This window comes from Herpailurus yagouaroundi, unplaced genomic scaffold (assembly GCF_014898765.1).
Source record: "Herpailurus yagouaroundi ecotype Mexico unplaced genomic scaffold, PumYag 186, whole genome shotgun sequence".
Taxonomy (NCBI): Eukaryota; Metazoa; Chordata; class Mammalia; order Carnivora; family Felidae; genus Herpailurus; species Herpailurus yagouaroundi.
Window position 1 is genome coordinate 37,983,960 of NW_024412417.1, and position 27,288 is coordinate 38,011,247.

At 46.7% G+C, this 27,288-nt stretch overlaps 1 protein-coding gene across 6 annotated transcripts in view; it reads right to left on the bottom strand.

Annotated features, from left to right (window-relative positions):
- ASAP1 (ArfGAP with SH3 domain, ankyrin repeat and PH domain 1) overlaps window positions 1–27,288 on the bottom strand; it is a 314,485-nt gene that overhangs the window by 232,093 nt on the left and 55,104 nt on the right. The gene's annotated exons all lie outside the window — the stretch shown is intronic.

Here is a 27,288-nt window from a genome sequence, read left to right on the forward strand (position 1 = left end):
CTGAACTCTAGGATTCACTAAGTTGCCCCCGAGTTTCAAGGATTCCACCATGGAGTAACTTCAAGTAAGGAGTGAAGCAGTTGGACCTCTGTGTGATTCAGGATGAGCCCACACCCTACACGAAGGCTTTTTATAGCCTCCTCCCCCAAACGGAACAGTCAAGTCCATCATTTATGCCTTCACCAGCCCATACAGGTGCTATCGTAACACCGCCCACAGTTGACTGCACTTAAAACCTAACTTCATTATGAGCTTCTGAGCCCTGGGGCTGGGTTGCCACCTTGTTGCCACTGGTGCTAAGAGCGTCTGGAACACAGAAGTTCTGGTCACGATGCAAATGCATAGAAGTGATGAATAAATCAGTGAGCCAGCCAGGGAGTCGTGTACCTGCTCCTGAGACCTTACCCACCACCCTTTACGGATCACCTCTCGGTCTACTAGCGACGACTGCTAACCTGGTCGTGCTGGCTGAAGACACGAACACGAGATGGGAGAAGTAACGGGTCTCCCAAGGACACAGAAACAAGAAAGACCTGCTCATGCTGGGGAATGGGGGGCGGGGAGGGGGAGGCTGAGGAAGGAAGGACCAGTGAAGACATGGTTGCCGCACCACTAGCTACTTTTACAAAAACAGCTAAAATAAGGAACAGGAAACTGTTTGCAAATGGGTGTGCAGAAAGCCTCACCGATAGTGTCCCATGACAAGGCAAGAAGGGAGAGCACTGATATTGATGGGCTCCATGGAACACACGGGGCTTCTCTGAGGAGGGGCACCTGCCTGCGGCAGGGGTGAGAGGGGCAGGGAGAGGGAGGCGTGCAGAGAACTGCGACATGCCAGGTACCCCCACTTCGGCCTCATCCAAGAGGCCGAGCCACGGAGGGAAGTGGCACGTGTTCACAGATTCCTCTGTGTACTTGCGACAGGCCACCCCGGGCGGCCTCCCCCAGCCCAGGGAGGGGCATGACTGTTCCCTTCCACGGGCCAGCAGGAGAAAGTCAGGCCCCTTTCCCAAGGTCTTAAAACAGACCTGTGAGAGAGCTGGGGTTTGGTCCATGTCTGCGTAACTTCAAATAAGGGCCAAATACTTGAAGAAAACTTTTTTCCCCAAAACTTGGATATAAGACTCTGAGTCCAACCCAAAGGAGAGAGAGCAGGTCCGTGCAAACACAGAAGGGCAGGTTGGGGCAGTGGGGCCTCCACAGCCACCTGGGCTGGCTTCAGGCCAGCTGGGAGGGAAGACAGCTCTAGCACCCGAGAGAATAGAGCTGGGGCATCTGCTGAATCGGAACGGAAACTGCCAGAAAATGAGGATAGTTAATCAGAACTCAAGAGGAGCCCCTCCTACCAGCAGCACGACCCTCCGTCCTCTGCAGTGTTGTTACAACCTCACTTCCTGCGTAGCAACCACTGAGGTGACTTGGAGGAGAGGCTGTGCCAGGCGGGGCACCTCAGTGAGCAAGGCAAAGGTGGCAAGGGCACGGTGGCACCAGGACAGACCGGCTCCCTCATCTAAGTTACTGTCACGTGGGAGCATGCAGCCAGAAGCAACCCCAGCTGCTGCTAATTTTAACAGAGCCATTTCTGTGCTTAAAAGAAAAAGGAAAAGAAAAAGTATGCTGAGAAAACTCCTCGGCACTCAGACAGATGATGCTATTAGTGAATGAAGACTACAAAGCAAATAGGGAGAAGAAGCCAGTTCTAAGAGGGATGAGGACTGGCCCCCAGGCCCTGAACGAACAGCGTGCTGCTCTCCATGCAGGGGTATGGAGACACCAGGCTGCCCAGAGCGGAGCGAATGTGTGCACCCCAAGATTGGGGAGCCAGAACCTACCCTGCCCAGAAGGAGGGGACACACTCATACCCCACAGGCGGGAACATTAAGTGACGTAACATTTCTGGAAAGCATCTGGCAATGTACCAAAAAGCCTTAAACTGAGCAACTGAAATCCCTTCCTATAGGAATCATCAGAAAGAGGAGTAGAGCAAGGTGTGTATTATTACCACAGTAAAATGGAAAACCAGCATCAGTGACAAGAACATGAATAGTAAAGTAGGTAAATCCATAAAATGGAATATCATGCCGCCACTAAAACAGAGGGTAAAACTGTTAATTAGGAGAAAACTTCCTAAGTGAAAAATGCAGAACATAAGGTTGGATATAGGACACAGCACAAGAGGGGCTTCATTCCTGAATCATTTACATGTGCTACATATGATCCCAACTATTACCATATAATATACAGAAAAGTAAACTTTAACATACTCCTGTCTAGGTAATACTACTAGAATTTCCAAAATTGCGGTATGCAATTTAAAAAATATTTTTCTGGGGCGCCTGGGTGGCGCAGTCGGTTAAGCGTCCGACTTCAGCCAGGTCACGATCTCGCGGTCCGTGAGTTCGAGCCCCGCGTCGGGCTCTGGGCTGATGGCTCGGAGCCTGGAGCCTGTTTCCGATTCTGTGTCTCCCTCTCTCTCTGCCCCTCCCCCGTTCATGCTCTGTCTGTCTCTGTCCCAAAAATAAATAAACGTTGAAAAAAAAAATTGTTTTTTAAATATATTTTTCTGTATTTTCCCTATTTTTACAATTAGGAGATATTACTTTTATAAACAGAAGAGTCAACATATTTTAATGTGGAAACCAAATTTATCATGCCCACCAGGCAGGCTGGTGTCACTGCCAGAATGCAATATCCATGGACATACGTCACCTGCTTCTAGGATCTGTGACCACAAGCAAGTCCTCATTCCTAGATGTAGAATTCAGACACTGAGAAGGCCAAAGCTACAGGAGGCAGGAAGAGTTGAAAAGAAAATTATAACCAATCTAGTTCTAAGCTTTCCAAAACATTCCCAGGACAAGTATCTTTCCTTTCAGCGTCAGGTAATAAAACAGTGGAGAAAATTCATAGCTTCTCACAGTTTCTAGTAGGCCACTCAGAAAGTGGAATTTATCTACGGAGAGGAGTAAGATTATCTACCCGGAGACACCGATCAGGCCTGCAGACATCAACACCACTGCCCTAGTTCACTTCATCAGGGAGAGCAATACACCCAACCTCCATTCGGGTAAAGGTATCAAAACGATAAAACGGGTCAACAACGAACAGACTAGTCACCTAACTTCAAATAGAGAAAACTAGTAATTTAAGGAAACCTTTTTATCCTATCTCATATAGAACAAATATGTTGGCCTAGAAGAACTAAGAACCTTCTCAATTTTTAAATTCTGTGATTCTAATACATAAATTTGACCTTGGGCACGTTAAGCCATTTTGTTTTAGAAGAGCAGGTAACTAAATCTTCCAAAAAGTAGTCAATTTCCTGCAAAAATGCGCAGATTATAGTGGAATACAGCATAGGCCCCAGTGGCCACAGAGACAGGTGACTGCAAAGAGCGAGACCTGGCATTTATAACCCACTACGGTACTTGGCCACCTCTGTGAGCACTGCTGACTTTCAAGTTCGGCTCCGTACAACCATCTGAGCTTATATACAGGTATCTGGTTGAACACCAAAGGCTCGTGAAGGGCAAGGAGAAGCAGGCAGCATGGCAACCAATGAACCGGGAGTTCAAGACCCACCTCTGCCAACAGGGATGTAAACACTGGGACCTCAAGAAGAGACATGGAACCACTAGACTGGGGTCTCTCTCCACCTCCTCCAGAAAGTACCCCTTAGAAGTCACAGGGGGCATCCTCAAACATTCATTCTAAGTATATGATCCTCATAAAATCTGTTTTTAGCACCAATACTCATGTATATTTTGCTTTCTTCTCTGGGATTTCCTTGATATTTGTATACACTTCTAGTTATGATTGCTTAAATATATGTTGACTGCTGGTCATTTAACTTGCCTACGTTTACCCAACCCCCTCCCTGCCCCCCTCTTGGAGTAACACTGATACTCCAGGCAGGCACACCACACTTCTCTTATAACAGCCATCCTCCCATCCCAGGGCATCACAGAAACCCCCAGAGAACTCATTCCCTAGCATGAGATGCAAGGTTCTTAACAATCGGAAAATTTTCTCCCTGCTATAATTTTCTATGATAAAATGAAACCATGTAGGTCCAAGTGCTTGGCTCATAACAGGTGGTTAGACAAGAGACGCTAAGTAACCAACTTGTTTTCTTTATTGAAGTAAACTTGCTTTGAAAATGTGCAGCAAAGAGTCCTGAGCTGGGAGAGCAAACCATAAATACCATACTGACGATGCTACTGCTGACACAGTCCCTAATCTCTAGAATTTCCCATTGAGAAGAATGAAGCGTGGGGAAGAAAAAGAGAGGCATTGAGCAAAACACACAAAAGAAAAAAAAATTCAATGAAACAACTCAGGAAGCCTGAGTGACCAGGTAGGCATGTGCTGTGACAAACTGCATAAGGACCTGAGAGAAAGAAACTGACGCTCTAGTTCCAACAAGAAGTCTCTCTGCAGATGAATTCCACGCCATCCATGGTTAAAAAAAAAAAAAATGAAAGAAAGTGTTGTAACGAATCATGGGTCCCTCTCTGCTCGGATGCAAATACGTTATGGGGTTACTCTAATCTGAATTCATCCTGAGGTCCTACAGTCTCCGGTAGAAGGGATATACGAATCTTATCCCAAACAGCCTCGTTTTACCTGGTCTCCTAATCTTTAGGCTCCCCTATTCTTCAGGATACAGAAGGAACACACAGGTTAAATAACTCACTAAATACAGAACTGGGGGCAAGGAACTGGAGACGGGAAAGTAAGTATTATTGACCTTTCTAAAAACAATTCCCATTGTACTCTGATGAGGACTCAGCTCAAAATAAATAATGCTGTCTTGATGCAGTTCAGCAAATATTTATTGAGAGATTATGGCAAATCCTCATGCTAGGGTCTGTGAAGAATGTATAGAACACATAGTCCTTGCCAAGGTGAGTTTACAATCTGGTAGGAGAGACAAGATGATCATATAAATAACTAATGAAGGGTAGGATGTGATAAGGACAAAAGAGATCCAAAGACCTGTGTTGCAGACACGTGGGGAGAAGTCATTTCCAGGCCAGGCAGACAGAAAGCTTCAGAAAGATTGGGCTTTCTCATGACCTAGACACAGGACTGCTTCCTCCCAGGCTTTGTGACACAATAGGTATTTGTGGAATCCAAGAGCAGAATGGGCAACACGAAGGGAGTATCAATGCACCTGCCGCTAAGGAGAGAGCCCAACCCCATTCACTAAGGACAACTACGCAAAGATGGAAGAGAACTCAGCGGCTCTTTAAGCACCAAGAACCAACTAATCTTCATGAGGGCAGTACCCGGATTGTTCTGGCTCATCACCATGGGCTGCAGAGCACGTTTCCCAATGCTGAAGCAAACAGAAGCATAAAGATGACACTATGGGCACTTATTTAGGGATGTGGGTTGAGAAAGAGGAGTGAAAACTCTTGGGTGTTTTTAAATGCTGGTATAGAGAAGCAAGACAGCATACACGAATGAGCCTTTAGAAGCCATAACCAATACCAAGAGACACGGAAGAGGCAGTCTTCAGTTGTCCTCATTCTCCCGGACAAACACGTGTCTTCTAAAGCACAGGTTTCTACTTGTTAGTCCCTGGACTGCTGGATAAGGAAGTGAACGCCATTCAAATGCCATCTGTACCAGAAATGAGATTATGAGATTCCCACCTCATAAAAAGTCATGTTTGACCCCTCTAACTTCCCTCTGCTGTTCACGTGCTCTACTCCCCCTCTCCAGCCAAATGCTTCCCTCCCTCGTCTATGTTCCCACAGCCCCTCGCAGACACCACTGTGAACGGGTCATCGCGCTGTGTCAGCATTAAGCAGACACTGTTATGTAAAACACCTATGCAATGCCGGACGCTCTGCAGACGTGCAGTGAACGTGAGGTACCTCCCCTCTGGTCTGTGGGGTCCTTCAGTGCATGCGCCCATCTTTAGATCCCACGGCTTAACAGAGTAACAGGCACAAAGCAACTTAATCTGGATAAATAAAGACCCAGAAACACAGAGGAGCCAATAGGGGAGAGCTTCTCCCCTCTTGTCCAGGGCTCCCAGAGCCGCCTAGAACTTCCTTACAGCTCCACACCCCTCATTCCACCAGGAGCCATCCCTCTCCTGCCCTGCCCACTCCATTAGATGCCAAGTAACTAAACCCTCAGGGTCAATCCACAAGTCAGCAGAATTCAACTTTCTGCAAAGGGCTGGCAGTGTTATCAGGAAGATCTGGCCAGTCTGGGCGGGGCCCTCCAAGTCCTGTATGAATCCCACTCAGTCCTACTCACTTCTCCTCAGGCTGTTCACTTCTCCTGTACTTACAGAAATATGAGGCTGGCTTCTCTTTTTCCAGAATGAGATTAGGAAGTAAGCACCAGGAATCAGCAAACCCTGCTCTGGGAATGGCGGAGAGACTTAGGTCTGTCCTGGGAACAGGTAGGGGTTAAAAAGTTTGAATCCCACACTCAACTAGAGAGAGCTGGCACCCCTTGCAGAAAAGAAATTCTTTAAAACTCCGGTGAAAAGGCTTCAAAGTCTGATCCCTTTGTTCTACAGAAGAGGAAACAAGATGCAGTGACTCGGGGAATCGCTTGGATAAAGCAAGGACATCAGACAACAGGAGCTGACTGCACATGCCCTGAATGACTCAGATGGGTTCAAAGAGAATTAACTATATCCGAGTTAGCGCTACATCAATACTGGCAGCATAATTCATAGTAACAGTTAAAACAGAGGCCCCTGATTTTATGGATGAACAGGGTTATGAACTTTCACGGGAACTTAAAACTTCGCCTTTTATCCAGCTGCTGAAGATTCTCCTCACAAACACTCACATGGCTCTCGTGCTAACCACTCCGTTTGTAAAGTGCTACTTTGAAAAACAGACAGCTTCTGGTTAGTGGCAACTTGCTTCCTTAGCTAGAGGCAGCCGAACGTGGGCATGGAGTGCAAGAAGCGGAAGAGGCCTCCTCACACAGGCAGCTCTGCAAAGCGAAGGTGAGGGAGCCCGCCCAACACGGGCTGACAGCGGGGACCACAAGCCTCCCAAAGCCCAGCCCCGCCGCCATTGGGGGGGAGCCCCGCGCCCAGGCCCCTCCAGAGGGGAATGTGTCCTTCCCTCCCCCGGACATTCTCGTTGCCCCAGGCCCGGGATTTCAGTGATATTTTGGGGTGGGAGGGAAGATGTGGGAGAACAGCAGGGGTAGAAATCAACGTGTGGGCTTTCGACCTTTCCTTTTCTGAAAACTCAGACCAGTTTACATCTCGCTGTTTCTGGGGACCAAATTTTAACTGGGAGGAGAATTCTGACACACGGGAGAACTCTTTTCTTACAAAGTATTCCCAGCGCAAATAGAATGTCTAAACGGTGGCTCAGATAATACAGATAATACGGTACTGAGGCCAGCTTCAAAGAGTGCAAAGGGAGCACGCTGCTCTGTGCTGCTCTGTGCTCACCTCGTGTGAATCTGGGCAGCCACACCTCGAGCTTTCTTGTGAAAAGAGAGACAACTGTGCCATTTGCTCCCATCCTGCTCTCCCTATGAGCATATTCAGAGATGCTGGCTCTCAAACTGTGTGCTCCGTAAGACTGCACACACCCGTCTGCATGACCCTTTGTTGATGAGCTACCGCGTGGAACAAGGCGTTCTGGGCAAAGATGAAAGCTCAGTGTCTCCAAGCGGCCATACTTAAGTAACTACTCAGTCACAGAACACGAAGCAGGATGAAGGGTCATAACCGCCGATGACACCAAGTGCCCCATGCAAATGGGGAGCGACGCTCATTCTTTCCCGGCACCGTCTCACCTAGTCAGTGCAAAATATCGATCTCTACGGCAGTTTTGCAAAGAGTGGGCGAGACACTGACGGAAAAGAATGAGCATCACTCCCCACTTGTATGGGGCACTTGGTGTTATTGGCGGTTGTGACCCTTCATTCTGCTTCGTGTTCTGTAACTGTGTAGTTTTTACGTTACGGCCCCTTACGGACGGCACTCGTACCGTACATGACGAAGCTGAGGCTCAGCGAGACGGAAGTGACTCCAAATCCTACTGTCAGCAACGGGGGCCACACGGTCAGTTCCCGAGCACCATATATGCCAGAAGCCGTGCCATGTTGTACACCTGACACGGGATCTTCTCACTCCATCTTCCCAGCACTCCTTTCAGGGAGGCGCTACTGTTATCCTCAACTCACAACTGACAACATGGACACAGTTAAGATAATCTGCACGGCAGAGCTGGGACAGGAACCTGGGTCTTCTGGACTCCATCTCTATTTCTAGATGGTGCATCACAGAAGGCTTGCGGAGGTGGTGGCCTGTGACCGGTGCAGAGCCTCACCGCCAACCTACCGGAGCACGTCCTTTGCTCTACCGGGGACTGAGGAGAGAGGAGAGCCCCAACATGCTATTTAACGCATGACACGGTCTGCAATCGAGTTTGCTTTCAAGGCCAATTGTCAGAATTACCAGACAGAATTACCCTTGTGCCTGCTTGCAAAGCCTGAGAATCCTACTTCATTCTTTCATTTTATAAAACAGTCAACATTGCACTAGGATCCCCTATTTAAGTGCAGAGCAGCGGAAGAGCCTCGAGCAACTTTCCACCCCAAATAAAATACAGGGTTTCGATACAAACCATGAACACACGCTAATGTATGTGAAAGGTAGTCGGTCGGTGCAACACTGCTGAGCTCTTGCTGCAACAGCTTTCATTTCCATCCACCCCAAAAGATGGTCGAACAGCCTACTCACCGCTAATCAAACTGAATCAACATTTGGAGGCCAGCAAAGGGTAGAGAAAACAGGAGAACTAACAACTGGATGTAAGTGTTGTAAACCCGAACAAGTTACAAGTGTTGTAAACCCGGCAAATGCGCAGAAACAGGTTCTATGAGAATCCCGACATTTAACAGCAAAGCATGAACTTGGTGCATCTCTCCACAGCATGTTCCCTAGCCCTGGAACGTGAAAACAATCCCACTGATTGTTGAAACGGTGGCCTGTTTCTTCAAGATCACTTCCTCTCCCAAGTCATCTGAACTTGAGCCTGCTACTGGCAGGCACAGCAGACCACTGCACCTACCGCCCCACCTTAGCCCTGCCCCGTGTCATGGCACCACGATTCTAATGGGAAACAAATGGATGGATACCTATGGCTCATCACATGTTCCCTCTCTCCTCTGTCATGGACTGCTGCTGCTGTCCCCTGAACAGCCATGGCGTGACCTCAGAGTGGTGTGGTAGTGAGGCTTGGGCTTAGTCTCCCTCAGTGGCTCCAGGAGCATCTCACAGCACAGGCTGTGGCCCTAAGTACAGTTGAAGCGTCCATGCTACCTAACTGTAAGTATATGACTCCCAGGCGACTCTACTGACCTGGTGAAAGGGGCCCAGCCTGAACATTCCCTGTAACAAAGGAAGTAACGTAAAAAGTCCAATAGCAATGGGGGTGCCTGGCTGGCTCAGTTGGTGGAGTGTGAGACTCTTGATCTTGGGGTTTTGAGTTTGAGCCTCACGTTGGGTGTTGAGAATACTTCAAAATAAAATCTTCAAAAAATAAATAAATAAATAACGTCCAACAGCAATAGAATGGTTGTTACATTAAGGTACATCCACATAATACAATACTATGCAGCCAGTAAAAGGAGTTTGGAAATGTCCAGAAAAAGCAAATCCAGAGACAAAAAGTAGTCTAGTTGAGGGCCGGCGGAGGGGGGGATGGGGGGCAGGGTTGGAAGAAAATGGGGAGTGATGCTCATGGGTATAGGGCTTCTTGGGGGTGATAAAATGTTCTCAAATTATACAACTCTGTCAGTATTCTAAAAACCATTGCTCTGTATACTTTAAATGGATGAAGTGTGGTGTATGAAGATGTCAATAAAGCCGTCATAAAAAACGACGGTTTGGGAGACCAATGACGTAGAGAAATGCTCAATATAATGTTATGGGGAAATGGCAGGTTTTAAGACATATTATTTAGTAGGATTCCACTGCACAACCCTCCCTCCCTCCTTCCCTCTCTCTTTCTCTTTCTTTCTCGGTTTACTGCTTCTGTTTCTACCACCACTGCTGCAACTGGTGACCATTCACTGAGCACTTAAACTGTGTGCCAGCCGCCGTGGTAAGTTAAGAACCCCACATGCGTTGCTCATCTACTGTCAAAACGATCCTCAGAGACTGGTACTACTACAAACAGGGAACGGACCGGGCCACAGGGAAACAGAACAGACCGCGCCTGAGTTCACACACGTGCTATGTAGGGTCCAGCAGACATTCAAAACCAGGACCGTCAGACCAGAACCTGTGCTCTCAACCACAGTGCCACAAAACATGGTGGCCGATGGTTTCCAGAGTCGTGAAAGCACAGGTGACCTAACCTTCGTCATCTTGGTTGCAACAAACCTGCGTTAATTTTCAGGCCATGTGAGGAAAAAGAAATATATGTCATTTTGCCAAATAAAAGTAAGAAGTTCTGAGCATGTGCCTTCCGTGGTAGGCCCAGGGCACAAGCAACACCTTGAACACACAACACTGCACCAGACTATTTCCAAGAGGGAGATGAGCAGTGAGGCAAAACGCTGTAAAAACCAAATTAATTAGTCATGGCTCAGAAGAGACTCTTACAGCTGGAAGAGGCAAGGCCTCTAGGCTAGCTGGAAATTTAGGCCAATACTTTCCTTGACCAGACTTCGCACAGTTGGAATACGGCATCTGCTTAAATTGTCCCTGGGGCGCCTCTGCTGCTGAGGCACCTCATTCAAATTCAGACCCAGAGGTGGGTGCCCCTTCCTCACAATGAACTCTCTACAGAGGGCGTGTGAGCTCCCCAACTATCCGGAGGCTGGCATCGTCGACTCCCACCGTCCCTGATTCTTCTCTGGGGGACAGCAGCTCCCTGCATCACTTCTAGAAAAAATGATGTCCCGCTCTGATACACGCTGGTCTCCGTCACTCGGCTCCCTGCGCTTAAGACTGTGCAAACTTGCATGGCTACTATACCAACCAAGGGCAGAGCAAGGACCCAGGACCTGGACAGATTCACTCCACTTTCAAGGGGCCCTGTAAGAGGCCCTCTGAAGTCGGCAGGTCTAAATGTGTCATCTTACAAACGTAGAAAGTGGCCGGGTGGATGGCCATGCAACTCATTCTAGTTCCACGGTGACACTGACATGCTGACTCCAATCTTCCGAGCAAATACATTACTGGATCACACGGAACGTGTAGCTAACTAAAAAACTCCAGGTGCTTTCCAACTGTAAAAAGTTAAGAGTCCTTCCCGTTTTAAGAAAAAAGAGAAGAAACAGGGACAAAATAAAGTCACACAGATGTGTTGATTCTTCCAGTAATTCCTTCTGGCCATCGATGACAATGCTATACTTCTCCATGGGGTGGTTGGAGATAGTGTCACCCTAAGTTCTCCTTGGAGGAAATCCCCATGGCTTAGTGACGAGTCTTACTTATTAATCAACCAGAGCAACATAGCCCTATTTTTTCAAATAATTTCCAAGTCAACACACCCAGCAGCCCTAAATCACCACTTTTCTCCTGTCCTGCCCCCAGAGGGAGGGATGTTTGATGTTACAGCGAGTGCCCTAGCTTTCAGGGAGAGATGGCTGTAATCTAATTCCACAATTTGTCAAATAGGACATTTTCATTGCAGCTGGACCCAGCTGGAAATGAATCTCTCCCACACACATCCCAACAGAACATAAAACATAAAAGGCATTTAAAAGAGAAAGAGAAAGAGAGACAGAGAGACAGAAACAGAGATTGATTGCTTCATCAAATCAAACTGAACAGGCATGAAATAAAGCCAATACCACTGCCAAGGGGATGCTGACCCCTACCACCCATCTAATAATGGAAGTTTCAGATCACCCTGTACTTGCCCACCTCGGGCCTTTGCTCAAAGGTATCTTCCATCTGGAATGTTCTAGTCATCTCTCCTTCATGGTGTAGGTCAGAGAGAACCTTCCAACATCCCTCCAGGTGGAACTAGCTGTGTCCTCCCGGAGCAATCCCATCACCACAGCACTGACCACGGTCTGGGCCATGTTACAGTTCACTCTGCACCCTCCCCCAGTCCTCATTCACCTGTGAACACCGCCAGAGCAAACACCACGTCCAATTCATTCTGTCACCTTCTCCCCAGCATCTACCACAGACTAGGCACACAGGAGGTGCTCAAATGATGTCAGAATCAAATAAAACGAACTTGGTGTGATGTGAGGCCTTCCTGAGCTTTTACGATTTATATTGCCAAAAAGAATCTGTCTTGTGGGTAGGCTTTATGATGGATCACTGTTTCCATTCCCACGGTAACGGTGTATATATGTCTGTAAGGGAGAGAGGGAAGAGTACAGGGCTCCATCAAATAAATCCACGGTTTATTTTTTGTCACCTTCTGGGAATTCTGCCTGCCTTTACATACATCCATTCTGAGCCCAAAAAGTACCCCAGATCGAGGAGTATACATGAAACCATGAAGAATAATATGTTGAATCCAATTTTGTACAAGCTATGGGGGTGGGAGGGGGGTGCTCCTGAAGGTGCAGACAGACCTACTTCCACTTGGACCTTCACGTGTTTCCCCTGCAGCAGCCCAAAACGAGCTTTGGCAGCAGAAAGATCAGGGTTCAAAATTCGCCTCTGCCACTTTTTTTTAGCTGTGACCTCGGCCAGACAAGTCTCGCCAATACTCACTTTCCCTAGCTGCAAGATGAGGGAGACATGACTTCCCAGCAGACGGATGTAAAGGCCAGACAAGATATAAAGGGCCCAGAACCTAGTGGGCACACATGCGATGGCAGCTAACCAAACTGTCAGTGTGGGGGGTTCCAGGGTTAAGGAGGAGGGGAGGGATGTTTTAGTTAAGGCAGAAGACGGCTGTGGCTATTTTCAGGGAGAAGGCAAGGAAGGTCCCTATCCCCACCTAGACCACACATCCTAGGTCAGCTGACACCGCAATGTCATCTTGCTCTCAGACCCACCCCTCTGAGCCATGACGAACTGGCAAACCCAGAGCAAGGACTCCAGGGAGGCAGCCTGTGGAGAGGAAAGGACAGTGGCTCTGAGCACTCCTTACTATGTCAACTTGGTCAGCTGACTTCACCCCCTGGGTACCAGCTGAGGAAAATGAGCCCGGATGGTAAGCAAAACACACTCACACAGCATTCAAAGCCACCCAGTGATTCCCGTACTCAACCTGCCAGGAACCTCCTTGACAACAACTTACACTGAGGCAGACAGGAGATCCAACCTTACTTCCTGCCTTTTTCGGGGAGAGCAGTTACTTAATTTCTGAGCCTGTTTCTTCATTTGTAAAGGTATTGCAAGGAAGGTATTAGATAAATAGTTCAGCACAGTGACTGGTATCTAGTCCAGAGGTACCAAACCCTCAAGATTGTGTAGCTAATCACTGTTATTAACAATACGAAGTACAAGCAAAGCATTTTATTTTTTCTTCCAAGCAAAGCTTTTTACAAACACACACACACACACCCACGATCCAATACGCGACGTATCTAGGCGCGTGTGCACACACACACGTTATGCACATCGAGTGCAGGGAGGGATCAGAATCTACAAAGCCAGAAAGGGAGAAGACTGAGGTCTGGGTTTGCTTTCTCAGAAACACCAATTCCAGATAGTGTGACAGGATACATTAAATCATAGGGTTCACACAGAGAACACAAGATACTGCTAGCTACGATTTCAAATCCAAGTGGAAAAGCCTCTGTTTGAGGCTTCTCCATTCACTGCATTTTGGGTCATGGAGTAAAAATTTCAGAATGGATATCAGGAATATCTCGTTCAACTTTGAGGAAACAACCGGACGTGTGAGACCTCCTGCTTCTGCTCTGTACCGTTCTGTTACTTTCACTGAGGACACTGACACTTGTACCAAGGCAGGTCGACACCCACATCCCAACTGGCAGTGGGTATAATGAGACACTCCAGCTCTCTCGTTTCCTACTGAGAAAGCAAACCCAAGTTTGCCAAAAAACCCATCCATACCACCTGCACTTTTTGAATACTCAATCCCATTTCAAATTAAATAACCACATTTAGCTAGTTTCTGTGATTGCGGAATGGTACTTTAGTTTCTGTTATTGTTATTTGTACACTGTCACATAAAAAATAATACAAAGAACAACTAATTTTGCTCCAACAATTAAAAAACTTTGCAATTCCAAAGCCAAAATGGAATTCAACATCAAGAGCAGTGCGTTTGAAGTATTCCAGAATGCAATAAGAGCTTTTCTTTCTCTTATTAAAAGGAAAACAGTTTCTCTTTCTAAATGGCTGAGCGTAGAATAAAAAGCCTACTTCTCTAGTTAACCCCACCCTATTTTTTTTAATGTTTATTTTTGAGAGCAAGAGAGCAAGTGGGGAGCAGCAGAGAAAGAGAGAGACAGAATCCCAAGCAGGCTCCATGCTATCAGTGCAGAGCCTGACGTGGGGCTCGAACCCACAAACCATGAGATCATGACCTGAGCGAGTATCAAGGGTCTGATGCTTAACCGACTGAGCCACACAGGCACCCCTCCCCTGATTTACTTTCTACTTCCTTTTTTTTTTAATGTTTATTATATTTTTGAGAGAAAGCGAGAGAGAGCAAGCAAGGGAAGGGCAGAGAGGAGACACAGAATCTGAAAAGCAGGCTCCAGGCTGCAAGCTGTCAGCACAGAACCTGACACAGGGTTCAAACTCATGAGCCAGGAGATCATGACCTGAGCCGAAGTCAGATGCCCAAATGACTGAGCCACCCAAGCGCCCCGACTTTCTACTTTCTTTATCACTTCTTTGAATTGAATGGGTGATCTTCATTAATATCCCCATCTGGAAGGAGAAGCCTATTAGCATGCCAATGACTACCTATAACTTAACTTGAAGGCACATACAGTGTGGCAGGTACAATTTTCATTTCACTTTTATAACAAATACTTTAAAAAGCAGTTTTATATAAAGATCTAAGAAATCTGTAGCGGTTAGAGAGAAATGTTTTTTAAAAAGGGGAAATAATAAAATATCCAAGTAAATATCCAATAAAAATAAATATCCAATAAAATATCCAAAAAAATACGTATTCACATTACAGAAAAAACTAGTAATAACAACATTCACAAAGATTCTAGTACAAAATTGTTCAATCTTGGGGTGCCCAGGTGGCTCAGTCGGTTAAGCGTCCGACTTCAGTTCGGGTCATGATCTCACTGTTCAGGGGTTCGAGCCCCACGTCGGGCTCTATGTGGACAGCTCAGAGCCTGGAGCCTGCTTCGGATTCTGTTGTCTCCCCTCTCTCTGCCTCATGCTCTCTCTCTCGCTCTCAAAAATAAAATAAATGTTAAAAAAAATTTTTTTTAAATAAACAAAACAAAACAGTTCAATCTTTCATGCTAAACTTTTGGTTGGAGGCCAAACCATGTTGTGTTCTGTTTGGCCAAGTGGCTCTCAAAGCTGAAAGTGAAATGAAATGACAGGAGGCCTCCACTTTAGGTTCTCCTCCTGCCCATCCTCACTTCCTAAGTACTCTTACCCCTTTCAAGCTGGCTGGATTACCTAAAAGGTTATTCTCCAAAGGGTTCTACACCAAAAAGCTAACTTTGAGCATATTTAGATGATGCAGTTATAGGTGGTTTTCACATTCTTCTTTACTTCTGTACCAAACAGGGAAGGCTACAAAAAAAGAAAAGTTAAAAAAAAAAAATAATAAAGTCATGGCAGGGCATTTCCCATCCTGAAGCACAAAGAGTTACATGCACTGAAATGGACTACTGGATGTGTTCATTCATTCGGCAGTATTTCTGGAGGACCCTTTGTGTGATGAGCAAGGTGCTGTCCCAAAGAAGCTGAGCCTACAGGTAGGGGTCTCGTGCGCACAAGGGTGGGGAAGAGGGAACAACGGTTAGGAAAGGTCTCTTCTGGATGGTGACATCTGAGCTCTGTCCGGAAAGACGAACAGGTGCTCACCTGGTAAGAAGGCAAAGGGTATGAAACAGTAATAAGCTTTCCAGATGCTTCTGCTCCTTCAGGCAGCGGGAAAGAAGGGCAGCAAGGAGCCCTCTGCTAAGGAGAATGGACGTTACCCCGTGAACAGGGAAAGCTACTGAGGCCCACACGTAAAGAGTTACACCTTCGTTTCCAGGTAATAAGAAACCGGGTGTATCAAGCACGCTTCTTGGGTAATGGAAAAAGCCAAGCACGTGATGAAATGCTATCGCAGAGCCCCAGCTCTTCATTCATTCACAAACCCCGGCCTCCCTGATGCTCTGCCTGTACTCTACTCAGATTCAGCAAGAGTTCAGGAAACGACATATATGGTCCGTTTTTTACTTTAAACTAGAGCATGAGTCACCAAATTTGAACAGAACTTCAGGCCATAAAGCAAACCACTCTGATGGCTTAAAAATTACTTCTAGCTATGGCATATGACCAAAATAAACTTTTATTTGACAATTCAGAGCCAACAGAACACAAAATGAATGAAAGATCTATTATACTTCATGTGTATGGCGACTGCCTGTTGCTTTCACGTTCTTGACGGCCCTGTACCACATCACAGAGTACTTTTCATACCAAGCATCAACAAAGACCCCCCTTCAGACTCTGGAAAAACTGGGCATCTCTCTCAGATGCCAACAGCTCTCCGTTCACTGATACAAAACAGCAACGTGATTTGGAACAATCACCTTACTGACAAAGTACCTCTGTCACTGAGAAATCTTCCCTTCAGATTATCCGAGTACGTATCGGACGTGCACACTTCCCTTTCAGAATATCAAGCCTCTCTCCTTTTCCTTCACTAGCTTCCTGTGCTCACTCTCATTCCCAAAATTCTTTGTCACTGCTCTGTCACTGACACAAGAAGCATAAGGAGGGCCGATTTATCCTCTCCTCCCCTCACAGTGAACTGGGGACCGGAGCATATCCCCTGCTCCCGCTCCCTCCCCTAATGTGAGCATTATCTGCCCCGCAGTGTGGTCTCAGGCTGGTTCCCTTCCTTTTCATGTGGAGACACTCTCCATCTTCACACCAGAAGGACCATTAAACAGACACCTGTCATGAAGCAGACCCTCCACCAGGCATTCACACAATTAATTCATTTCATCCTCAGTATCACACAACAAGGTCCATGTAGGAGCTCTGTTTTGCAGATAAACTAAGGCTCAAAGAAACTGAGGCATAGGGAGCGTAGCAAACTGACCAATCGTGAGATACACAGCCAAGACTCAAACCCAGGGGCATCAGATTCAAACCATGGCTGGTCACACCTACTTCTGACAGCCGACAAAGCAAAAGACAGCAAGGGTCCTATCCGTGCACAGTGCATATGGAAATATTGTGATCTAAAGCCAGAAGTCAAGTGTCTGGAGAGTACACAACCACCCAAGTGAAAAAAAGACACAGAAAGAGCTGAGCAGTGGATTCTGGGCCCGACTGGGGGGGTGAAGGGGGTCCAGTAGTCCCTGCAGCTAGGGATGTGTTCTCCGTCCCACCCCACTGGTGACTCCTAGGGCACTCTGGCCAGGGAAAGACATCACAGGTCAGCTGGGAACCCCAGCTCATGAGAAAGCCCTATGAACACACCAGGAGTAACTACTCACAAGTATGAGCCCAAACAAGAGGTTATTAAAATTGTTAGGGAAATATTTCTTTTATGGTGCTGCCCAGTTGGTCTCAGCCCATGATTTGCAGTAAGTTTTCAGGATGTTAAAAGCAAGTGCAAAGTCCAGGCACTTTAATGATTATGAAGTATGACCACCGGGAAATGAGATTTCCAAGACAGATAAGGGGAAGGGAGGCCCAGAATGGGGACAAGCCGCGTGCAATGGAAACTACTCGACTCCAAATGCCGTGCAATCACTGCCCACCAGACATGGACACCTGGGATTAAAATATTGCAAAAGGAAGCCTCAGAAGCAGCCCTCTAAAAACAATCATGCCTCCCACTCATATGACCCAAGATAAATGTTTGCTGAAAGAATGGAATGATCCACCCATCCAAGGCAATGATTCTTGCCTCACACGAAACAATCACAAGGGCCTGCGTGTGCCTGTGCATCACACCACACACGTAAGGACCTTCTGTTTGCATCCTTGCTATTCACAGTGTGGTCTGTGGACCAGCAGCAGCAGCATCACTTGACGGGCTGTAAGGAATGCAGAACACGGGGCCCTTCCCCAAACCTACTAAATGAGAAGAAGCCGTCGAACAAGCTCCCCAGGTGATTCGTGTGCATGTTAAAGTCTGAGACACACGCAAAGCAAGCTGTACAAAGACATGACGAACTAAAGGAGCCAATATATGTGACGAATGTCTCCAGTGTACCTGATAAGGTATTTAAGAGAAATAATAAAGAGTGAGGCAGGATGGATGATGTCAGCATCTTTCACGTGATGCAACAGAAAGATTCAGGAAACATGCAACAGCCTCATGATCTGGGTGGAGCACGGCAAAGCCAACCAAGGGCAGACAACTTCCTGACAGTCCTCACTGCCGTATCCGTTATCGGACCAAAAGCACCTATGTGCATCCCCAGTAAAAGATGCTAGAGTGCCAGAAAGGGAAATTTTACTCCACAACCAAACCAGATGTTACTCGGCTGGAATAATGTCAAACCCCAAATGAAGCCACTAGAAAACACTGAAGAGGAACTATTTCTCCATCCAATAGCTCCCGTTAGAGGCAAAAATCTCCTCCCAGTGCACCGTAAGAAAGCAGCTGGAGGGCTTCAGCCAAGACAGAACTTCTAGTAGATGCAGCTGCTGGGCTTGCACAGGACAGTGTGCCGATGGTTTGGGCCAGGCAACGGGGAGAAAAGGATCCCTTCCCAGTCAGGCTGCTTGCTTCTGTTGGCCAAACCAGCCTTCAATAAAACATCAATAATTAAATAGCACTCAACCAAAATTAATAATGCAATAAATGGACTGTAATGGGGGAGCTTCCCTCTTACTGCAAAGGGCTTGACAAATACCTTGTGGGAAGCTTGAATAATGTTATCAGAGATGCTGGGTTTTCTTAACAGCCAACGCAAACACAAAATGCACAGCGTATCTGTTAATCAAGGTACACAATTCGGCACCAGAAAAAGGAAAGTCCATAATGCTTCTAACACGAAATCACTAGCTCTTAAAAAGAAATAAACATACAAACAAAAACAGTTAACATTCTTCCAGAAAAGTCAACCCCATAGGAGCCACTAGCAACTAAACACAAGGCAATAAACCAGCTCCGGGGAGATGAGTCAGGGGTCAGAGCATTCCCCACACCCAAGCAGTCCCTCCCTGCCCTGGGTGGAGGGCATCACGGTGGTCTGCTCTCCCTCCTGACTTTCAGTCCTGGGCAATGGAAAGAGAACAAAACTTGGAGGTCAAAGAAGAAGAGTTTAAGGTCCAGCTCTAATACTTACAGTAAAGCTATGAGTCTGCACAGGTCCTAGAATTTACTCATCAGTTAACAATGATGACAATTACACACAGTACAGCCAGGATGGGAAAGAAAAGAGTAATAAAAGGAAGAACACAGGGATAGGGACTCCCTGCAGCTGGTCCCCATAAGTAGGAAAGAACTACATTAATGCAAAAATATCCTCATGTCTCCTTCCTACTTGAATCATCCAGAAACAAGAGCCACTACAGACTTCTCCTTATGTCCTAGCTCTTGTCTTCAGGGTCAAGGTCTCCCCAAGGTGCCAAATCAGGTCAATGTCCTAGCATTAACGTGCTAATAAGAAAAAGGTGAATGCTGGATGTAGGCCAATGCTCTTAGCTATCATACATGCACATCCATTCATTCTGGATGTGTCATGGTCCATTCGTCTGTATGACCCGTGATGGGCTGGGAGAAGTTGTAATAAGGAACTCAGGTAAACAGAAACAAAAATACACGTTGCTATGGGCACCCTGCTCAAACTGCTTGGAAATAACCCAAAACAAGGGTATGCCAACCAGACCAGTCATGTAAATAGAGCACTAATATGTACTTGTGCACAGTAACTAGATGGAGAAGAATATATCCTAGTATCCTCCTTGAGAGGAGTTCTGAATGTGGCTGGGAGGAATATAGTGATAATTTCTCAGGGTAAAATGGTCAAAGCTCCATGGGGCACATCACATTAACAACACACATCACTACACTGCCTTCGCCAAGAAGGATGAGCTCAACACCTGCAGGGACCTTATCTGGCTGAGTGAAGCATGCAAGTCTGGGGCCAGAGCAAAATTGCTTGGAACAAGAGCAGAGAGGTGGAGTCCTGTACCAGCAGTCTCTTTGTCTGAGGTTCCAGCTGCTGAAGAAATGTATCACTCTAAGGGGGAATCCCTGGTCTCAGGCTGACACCACCTGGAGAAAGAGGCCATTGAATGACTTATATATATTCATTCAACAAATATTCAATGAGCTACACATGCTCTTTAAATAGGCACTGAGTAACCAGTATAAATAAAAACCCAGTAAGACATGTTTATCCTGTACATTTTAGTCTAGTTTTTGTGTAGACAAAGACAGGCCTGCAAATGAGCAGCAAAAATGGAGGGTGCTGGGTACCTTGACGGTTGCCCAGGGCACAGGGCTGCATATCCAAGGCTTCACCAAGAAGGATCGCAAGCTGTCTGAGACAGGAGGGCCTCGTAGAGATCCGGAACCCTTCTTTTTTCTTATCAGATGGAGGCTGATACTTAACACTGCTCTGTGGTCTACACCTCTAATGTGTCAAAAGAGGGAAGAATTTTACACCAGAAAAAAAAGGGGGAAGGGATGAAACCACTGAGGGGAAGGAGGAAAAAAGAGAAGAGGTCTGGAAGAACAGTTGGTGCTACTGAAATTCTATCCTGCAGACCATGACAGAGTCACACAATACAGGAATTCTGAAGTTCTCTAACAAAACCACCAGAAAACTGCAGCAGCCAACATTTCATCTCATGGATGTATCGCTAAGTTTCCAAAGAAAATCGCTAACTCCACAATTGCTGATTTATTTTCATTCTGGAAACAACCTTTGCAAAACAGCTGGCAGAAGGGATCCAACTCCACTACACCCCAGTCCTTTGTTTTCAAGTCCTTTACGTGCTAACTGAAATTACACCTATCACAAAAAAGACACCATGCCTCAAGGAAGACAAGTGGAAACCACTGCATTTACAGAAACAAAAGGCCCTCTGGGTTTTCTCTCCTTTACACGTGTCTAGACAAGACACGTAAGTCAAGGTGACCACCATGTCCAGTGTTCCCCCTGCTGGGAGAAAACAGCCCTGATGCTCTATGCCCAGGGTGGGCATCTCAGACCAGGGCAGACACCTGCAAGGCTCCTCCACTGGCTGGCCAATGAACCACGAGATGGCCTGCTCAATAGGGTGATGGTTCTCAAACTTTTGGGTCTCAGCCCCCTTTACATCCTTAAAAAATTAAAAGATCCCAAAGAGGTTTGGCACTCTTTTAAAGTAGGTTGTGTCTATTGAAATTGGCTGTAACAGAAATTAAAACAGGATACTTTCCAAATTAACTAGCTCTTGCAGGATGACACTGCCACACATCACATAGCCTCTAGAAAATTCTACTATACATTTCTGACAGAATAAAGTGAAAAACGCAAATAAATAATGCCCTAGTATTGTTATGAAAATAGTCTTGACCCCATAGAGTCCCTGAGAGGTCTTGAGACCACCCCAGACCCCAGACCGTCCTTGGAGAACCTTTGTAACAGGGGCAATGACAAACGCTGAGCAGTCAGACAAACTCACGCCAAAACTTGTATTAGCAAATAAGGAAAGGCCTGGCCAATCGACAGAAGATAAAAACGCAGGCTGGTAAAAGGATGAAATGGATTCCAAAATATTTCACAAGATGTTCATGTGTTTTCCAAGCTAAATTACATTTTATAAAGTTTGAGCACCTACTTACAACAACGATCATATTAACTCCAAATGAATGGTACATGCTGCAAACAGTCTAGAAATATCAACTGGCAAGGGCACCCGGGTGGCTCAGCCAGTTAAGCATCCGACTCTTGAATGAGGCTCAGGTCATGATCTCATGGTTCATGAATTCGAGCCCCACGTCACGCTCTGTGCTGACAGCGTGGAGCTGCTTGGGACTCTCTCCGCCTCCCTCCCCACCTCTCCCTGCTCGTGTATTCGCTCTCTCTCTAAATAAATAAACTTTAAAAAAATCTTCTTAAAAAAAAATACCAATTAGTGCAACGCCTATATTAACTGACATTTGGGTTCATTTCCTCTATCAACCACTTGGCCCGATTCCTAGGTAATAATGCAACATACCACTTTTTCAGAAATGTCTCCACAGTGTATCAAAAATGAATATACTTCAAAGAGAAACGCCATTATAAATTCTGAATGCTAATTACGCCTGCTAGTCCTCCCCAAATAATCAAATCCTAACATATCCACAGTAATTAATAAAACCAAAAAACAAAAATGTTATTGCAACGGACTGAGTATTTCCATCCCACCCCCGGCCCGAATTCGTATGCCGAAACCCTAATCTCCCAGAGTGGTGGTGTTAGGCGAGGCCTTTGGCACATAATTATGTCACGAGGATGGAACCCTCATGAACGGGATTAGTGTCATATAAAAGGGATCTCATAGAAATTCTTTGTCCCTTCCACTGTGTGAGGGCCTCACAAGAGACTGACCATACTGGCACACTGACCTTCAGCTTCAAGCATCCAGAACGACAAGAAACAAATTTCTCTTGTTTATAAGCCACCCAGTCTATGGTATTTTTAGAAGTTTGAACTAAGACAGAACTATATTCCTATCAGGAAATAAAAGCTGGGGGCACCTGGCTGGCTCAGTCAGTAGAGCATGTGACTCTTGATCTCAGGATCGTGAGTTTGAGGCCCATGCTGGGTGCAGAGTCTTTAAAAAAAAAAAAAAAAAAGGAAATAAAAGCTGGGTTGCACAGAGGTAGTGGGTAGGTAGTCTCCTTCCACCCCATGAAAATTTAAGTACTAAAGGCTAGCAGAATCTTACCCACAGCTTTGCAAAGAGCTTTTGTAACACCTTTTTTTCTTGAATTAACCTTTTACCTTTCCTCTACCCCCAACCTGAAAACTTTCCCTTTCACCAAAACATTCTGTCCTCTGTTAGGACACTGGCCAGCCTTGCTAACAGGACCCCTTGAGCCTATTATCTAATCTACACATAAAAGGGTGAGGACAGGGGCGCCTGGGTGGCGCAGTCGGTTAAGCGTCCGACTTCAGCCAGGTCACGATCTCGCGGTCCGTGAGTTCGAGCCCCGCGTCGGGCTCTGGGCTGATGGCTCAGAGCCTGGAGCCTGTTTCCGATTCTGTGTCTCCCTCTCTCTCTGCCCCTCCCCCGTTCATGCTCTGTCTCTCTCTCTGTCCCAAAAATAAATAAACGTTGAAAAAAAAAATGTTAAAAAAAAAAGGGTGAGGACAGCTTCCCCATGGGGATGGCCCTAGGGTTTACAGCCACCACTTATACTGAGCATTTACCGTGTGCCAATGCAGCACATAAGACGCCCAATAGCCATTATTTCCTTTCAGCCTCAACCATCCTTTCAATGTCTCTTATACCCATTTGACAGATAAAGAGCTAGGCTCAGAGCGGTGCAGAGGCTTGCCCTGGGGTCACACACTGAGGCACTGGGGGGCGGGGGGGGGGCGCGCAGGCTATCAAGGAGCTCCTGATCTTTCACTTGCATCAGCTCACTTCCCCTCACAACAGCCGCACGCAATAGAACACCAAGCAGCAGGACAGAACACATACTACAGTTGGGAAGAAAGCACATATTCACAGGTGATGTTGGCAGCAGGTGGCTCAGGCACAGAGACATCAAGCATCTTGCCCAAAACAGCACAGTCAGTAAGTGGCAGACATTGAACAGTACCGACCTCATATGGTGGGGGTGAGGTTGAAACAAGTGGACGCAGTTAAGTTAGAATGGTATGTGATTAACAGCAAGCATTTGATTAAAAATGAGCTGCTCAGTTAAAGTACTCTGCATACAGGAAAGGTCCACAAAGAGTAGCCAGCAGCTGCAACAGAAGATGTGTGTGCAGCAGATAAAGAGGGGGACCGTCCTCCAAGACCGTTACCCCATCAACTCCCAAATAGCTTTGGTGCCCACAGCCACCCCAGCAAACAGTCTGCAATACCCTCGGTGACTCTGGCTGGTCCTGCACACACCTGTGTGGAATTTCTTTCATTTCTGCTGCTCGGGCCAGTCTGCAGCTCCAACAGATCACGGACCTCTTTCACAACCTCCCCCCGCTAGGGCTCCTACTGCTTGCTTGGGGCTGGGCTCTCACTGCTGGGTGCCGGGTCCAGAACTGGGGCTGCTGGCCTGACAATCAAACTCACGGTGAGGGGGGCAGGGGACACAACACCCAAGAACTTAAGGAGCATGGATTCTCCCCCCAGAGGAGAGTGTGGGAAATGAATCCTGAAGTTCAAGGAATTCTAGGTAAGCTTAACAAATACAGAGTAACCCTTCATCAGGGAGGCTTTTAAAGGAAAAATAAGGTCTTTGTCAAGGAAAAAGCCAGAAGCACTAGAGTCACCTCACCAGGAATCATTATTTAACCAGCACTCACCCCTCTGTGAGCTTTTAAGCAAGTTAACTTCTCTGAGCTACTGTTTCTTCATTGCTACCTCATAAAGTAAAAGAACATACCCAGAAATTCTTTGTAAACCGTAAGGTGCTGCACAAACGTTAGACACTGGGAACCCGTTCAGCTGTTAGAGGATCGTGCTGTGGAAAAGACGTGGACAGATAATTTAGGTCTTGGTAGAGAACAAGTTCTAAGAGCCGGCAAATTTACAAGAGATCTTGAGTAGGGCGAGGGGGCCACAGGGAACCTAACAACCAAGACCGGGAAGTGGGAGAAGGGAAGAGCCGAGGTGGGAGGCGGGGCCATCATCACAAGGCTCAGCATTGGGCAATTCTCTCCCACTGGTATAAACTGTTCTATTTCATTAATTCCTAGAATTTTTAAAATTGTTCTTCCTTCCTGACAAAACCATCTCTGGGTTCAAACACAAAACAAAATCAATGACTTAAAATGCAACAAGATGATCAGTTAAGTGTTTAAATCAATAAAAGCACTAACTTAAAGAGATCTGTATGGTTCTGTGCCCTGAAGGAGGCAACGGCTACAAACACCAGGCTGACGAGAAATCTCAATGATCTGGAAAATGAGGTGGTTGACCTCCATGATCTCTAAGTCTACTTTTGGCTCTAAAGTGCCTAGGTTACATGATTTCCCGTAAACTCAACAAGTCCTGAAATTCCTCCCAGCTCCCCTCCCGATCAGTCCTACAGACAATACTGCCAGACTCTCCTTATCCTCAATTCTTCCGCACACAGAGCCAGGGTCACCTTGGCCTAAAATCTTCATGGTCCCTCCAGTATGTGTGTGTGGGTGTGCATTCATTCAAATAGGGCTCATTCTATGGGCTCCCAGGCTGTGGAATCTGACAAACAGATAAAAGAAAGTCCTGTCCTCAGCAGTAACACAACAGCTTTGGAACCAGCATCTCAACACGGAGGGTCCTACATGAAGAAAAGGCTGAGCAGAATGGTTGGAGAAGGGAGTGACCCCCAAACAATGGGCTGTTTTCCAAGCATCATACAGTCCTGAGGAAAAAATGAGTGGCTGCGAGGCAAAGGGGGAACTTCCCAGGAAATGAAAAGCTACCCCGTCTTCCCTCAGAGGCAGAAGACAGAACAACACAGCAACTTATCCTACAAGGGAGTCAAAGGACATCAGACCCTCAGGAAGAAACCACTACTGCTTCAGAAATCAATGCAAATTAACTCACCCTGGGTAACAATTTATGCTGGGTATGGAGCAAATCTCTCTCTCTCCCTTCATACTATGGTGTTTCTGGGAGAAAGGGCACAAGCAGAAATTAGATATCTGATAACTGATATTTTTGGTATTCGTACTCTTATATTCAACCCATAAAAGATATACGTACTTTTAAACAACGAATTTCGAATTTTTCATTCCAGGCTCAATTTCTTTGAGCGGGCTATAATGCCTCAGGCAGTAGTGTGACAGTAAGGGCCCAACAGGCCTGGTCTGAACATGAACTCTACCACAGACTACCTGTGCCATCAGGGCAGTCATGGGTCGCACCTAATTCCTCCCTATAAAATGCAGACACTCATGCAAAGCTGCTTTAAGAATTAGAAAGATTTACCTATGGAACTTAGCACAGTACTGGCCTCCAAAGAGCAGCTTAATAAACTGTGGCTACTATAATATTATAATGGCTCCTGAATGCTTAGGACAGCTCAGTGACCTGAATGGATGCTGAAACACTTCCAGAAGGCTTTAGGTAAAATACTAGTTTTGGGTTTTTTTTTGGGGGGGGGGGGGGGGGAGGGACAGGGAAGGGCGCTGTTTCAGAATAGGGTTCTTTTAAAACCAATATTTGCTTTAGTAATGTCACATGGTTGTGGGGGGGGGGGTTGCTAACAGATCAAGCTAAGTCACCAAGTCAAGTGACATGATGCGTTATGGCAGGAAGTGAAATCGACACTAAGCTCTCAACTGACAGCTCCAGAGTAAAAGCCTGCCCACCACCCACAGCACGCCTGGGTAGGCACGAGGCACCAGGAAGGCCACCCTGCTCCCCAGAACAGACAGATAATGAAAGTGTCACCATGGCAGGCTCCTGTCCATTACTCACACTTGCAAGAGCAAGCCCGGGTGAGGCGCCCACAGCGTCTGGCACCACAAGCAGACTTGACCAAGCAGCAGTGTGAGGTCCTGGGTAAGAAATGCAAGCAGAGCAGTGGAGAACCTGGCACCTCTCCGAGTCTCTGTTTCTACCATCTGTAGAACGGGGACCTGAGAATCCACCTCCGGAGGCTGATGCAAAGATTAAATAATGCAGAGTCTTTAACTTGGCGCTGTTTCTAACAGTTCACTAGACTCAGATGTGGGGAGAGAGAGCCAGCTACACTGCTAGGTGTGAGAGGATCCCCTGCTCACCACCTAAAACTACCTCCCAACAGCGACTGAAAGCCCCCCTCCTGACGGGTCAGGGCATCCCGCACTGTTAGAAGTACAAACAGCTCTGGGAGGGTGGAGCTGCTATGGCGCCTTATCACATCAATGCCTTTAGGTGAATCAGCCCTGACGTTTTCATCCAGGGGAGTTACCTAAAAGCAGACTTCGGTAAGGAAGATGCAGGTCCTCGGCCAGGGTGATCACGGGGCGGGGGGAATCCTGGGACCTAAGAGGAAGCCAGAAGCCTCAAACGGGCAGAAGGATGAAGAAAGGTATCAAGAGGGCAGAGACAAT